The following is a 3,767-nucleotide window of genomic DNA, read 5'->3' as shown; positions in this document are numbered from 1 at the left end:
CCCAGGTAAGTCAGGGATTGGCCAGGGCTCTGGGAATCAATTGGAAGCTACATTGTGCCTATCATCCCCACAGCTCAGGACAGGTAGAGCGTATGAATAGAACTATTAAGGAGACTTTAACTAAATTATCTCTAGAGACTGGCGTAAGTGACTGGATTTCCCTCCTCCCTTCAGCCCTTTTCCGGGCTCGAAACACCCCTCTCCCCTCCCAGTGTAGTTTAACCCCTTTTGAAATCCTATATGGGGCTCCTCCCCCAGTAAAAGTTATAACTGATACTTATGAACCTTCTCTTGCTTCCTCTTCCCCCTTGGCTGCCCGACTGGCTGCTGTCACCACGCTGCAAAAGTGCATCTGGAAAAATCTTCAGCAGGCATACGAGCCCGGGGACCTGACAGTACCACACAACTACAAGCCAGGAGACTCAGTCCTCGTGCGGCGACATCGTGCTCTAACACTAGAACCCAGGTGGAAGGGACCGTATGTTGTCCTCCTCACGACCCCTACTGCAGTTAAGGTAGACGGTATTGCGGCGTGGATACACGCCTCACATTTAAAGCCAGCACCAATAGAATTTAATCAGAATGAGTGGGCAGTGGAGCGAGCAGAAAACCCGCTCAAAATCCGGCTTAAACGCCAGCAAACTGCTCCTCCTGCCTCAACTCCTGTGGTTACTTCTAATGCCCCCAGTCTTAGGGGGGTTTGATCGGCCAGTGGAACACCAAAAGCTGCTAAGGACTCTCTACGGTAACCCCTGTGACTGCCCCGGAGGTCATCAGTTCAAACCTGAGTACCGAGCTACACAGGCAGTCGACTGTGGCACTAAAACGGCCTATCTCCAGCTCAAGCCAACAGCTTCCACAGGTGAAATCAAGGCTCAGTGGGTATGTAAGCAAAAACCCCAACCCCTTCCCCCGGACACGAAAGGAACCTGCCCCCCAGGATGTGTAGAGCTAACTCAGGTACACTCACGGTGCTATAAAACCTATCAGCAGTGCGTTAAAAATGGCCAACTCTACCTGGTGGCGAAACTAACTGATACCTACAAGGGGAGCACTGGAGGTGAATGGGGTCCTGAAACTTTTAAAACTCCATACGGGGCAGCACATTGTCTAGCAAATATTGGAGATGTGGTCTGCTGGCCTCTAAAGGCCCCTTTACATATATCAGATGGGGGAGGGCCCACAGATCAAGAAAAAGAAAAGGAAGCCATAGAATGGGCCGAAAAGGAAGTTTATAACCTAATGCCAAACTGGCCCAAGCACCCCTCCCTTCAAGCTAGGGTGCTAAATGAGGATCTGGATTCAAATATACACGAGATTCTAAAGTACACTCACAAGCTCTTAAATCAAACCAACCCAAGCTTAGCGGCTGACTGCTGGCTATGCATGAAAATGAGTAACGATTGGCCATTAGCAATACCTGTGCCTAAACCAAATATAAGTAGCTTTTCAAACTGCACCTATACCAAGCCCTTTAAGGTAATCCCTCAGGAATTTGACTCCTCCACTTGCTATGTTAGAAATTACTCACTAACCATAGATTTAGGGCAAGTACCAACAACAAGGTGCTCTAACATCTCCGAAGTCTCGTTGGACTTGGGATGCCTCCCCCCAGGACAGGTCTGGGTCTGTGGAGGAAATTTGGCTTATCCAGTGTTACCCAGAAATAGCACAGGCATTTGTGCACCTGCCTTCCTGCTACCCAACATTGATGTTCTCCCAGGAACTGAACCAGTCCCTCTTCCCAGCATAGACCTCCTGGGAGGACACCGAACTCGAACTCGTAGGGCTGTAGTATTACTACCCCTGCTGGCTGCGTTAGGTGTGGTCGGAGGATTAGGAATGGGAGCTGCAGGGTTAGGAGTTTCATTGGACCGGTATAATAAGTTATCTGATCGACTGGCCTCAGACATCCGGCAGGTTTACAAGTCTATCCAGGACCTACAAGACCAGCATGACTCACTCGCCCGGGTGGTCCTGCAAAATCGGAGGGGACTGGACTTAATCCTAGCCGAGAAAGGAGGATTGTGTGTAGCTTTACAAGAAGAATGTTGCTTTTATGTTAATAAATCCGGAATAGTACGAGACAGAATAAAGAAACACCAGGAAGAATTAGCAAAGCGAAGGGAGGAACTCTATGATCAACCGTTATGGTCTCTATGGGGAGGAATCCTCCCCTACCTCCTGCCTCTACTTGGTCCACTGCTAAGTGTACTCTTAATAGTTGCAGTAGGACCCTGTATCGTAAACAGAGTTGTAACTTTTATCCGCACTCAAGTGGGGGAAGTTAAGCTAATGGTGCTAAGACAGCAATATCAGGAAGTACCCACAAAACTCTGAGTAACCACTTGCTGCACCTTGAACTTAACCCCTGAAACCAACTCCGCCCCACCTCAGCAGGAAGTAGTTACAGAAGAGACGTCTGCCCAAAATCCCTTCAATGTTCTTGGCTAGCAGTGGTTACTTCGGTTACTTCTGTGTTAATTCTAAGAATAGAATTATTAACAAGAAGGAGTGGGAAATGAAAGAAGTGAAAAACATATTTTCCCCTACACATTCCTGATGGGAGTTGTCTGTCTCTTTCTCATGCAATGCAATGTTCCCCCCTCAACCTCCCCTCTGTGTTAACTACCTGCTTGTCTTTTATCTACTGAGTTACAGGTGCTGATCCATTTGCTGGCTCCCCATGGTTTTACAGACCCTGCATTAATTGTGCTGAAGACATCTTGGAGACTTAATGTCTGGATCCCGCTCACTTGGAGACTTGAAGTCTGGACCCTACTCACACCTACCCCCAAAACCTCCGGATTCCCCCATATCAAAGCCCATTCCTGTTTCCTCTGTAAAAATAACACAGCCCACCTGAAAACTGTATAAAAACCCCTTGATTTCAGACTTTGGGGTTCGCAACCTCTGCTCTGCTCTGAGCACGTTTCGAACCTCTGATCGATCAGATTAAACTTGGAACTTGCCTGCAATTTGCTGAGCACGTGCCTTTTTCACTATTCTGTGCTGGGCAACTGGGGGGTCGGGTCGTCCGGATTTTTCACCAACAACAACAAAAAAAATACAGTGTTCAGACAAGTACTAGTAACAACAGTTTCAAACTACAAACAATCCAAGGTCCATCTATGGGTGAAAAAATAGAGAACATGTGCCAAATCACACCCTTCAGCAATAAAACAGGAGAGAATCACTAACATACCTCAAAACATAGAGATAAAGCCTCAAAAACACTATTCTAAATCAATGAAAGAAACCAGATGCAAAAGGTTACATATGGTATGATTTCATTTCTATTATATGTGCAGAAAAGACACATTTAGAGACAGAAGAAGCGAAGTGGTTGCTTTGGTTGAGTAGAATTTATCTGCCAATAGGCCCGATGATACTTTTTTGAGTAATAAAAATGTTCTAAAAGTAGATAGCGTGACAATCATATAACTTCACACATCTGTTAAAACATATTGAATAATACACTTGGAATAAGTGACTTTAGAAATGTATCAATTATGCTTCAATAAAGCTATTTAAATACTTAAAATGGGGCCAAAAAATAGCATGGAGGTAGCACATTTGCCTTGCATGCAGAAGGACGGTGGTTTGAATCCCAACATCTCATATGGTTCCCTGAGCCTGTCAGAAGCAAGTCCTGAGCGTAGAGCTAGGAATAACCCCTGAGCACTGCCCAAAAACCAAAAAATAAATAAATAAATACTTAAAATACAAAATATAAGACCTATAATCTAATGCAGCTCAATTGGTTC

This window comes from Suncus etruscus, chromosome 12 (genome assembly GCF_024139225.1).
Source record: "Suncus etruscus isolate mSunEtr1 chromosome 12, mSunEtr1.pri.cur, whole genome shotgun sequence".
NCBI lineage: Eukaryota > Metazoa > Chordata > Mammalia > Eulipotyphla > Soricidae > Suncus > Suncus etruscus.
Note: the sequence above shows the minus strand (reverse complement) of the source record.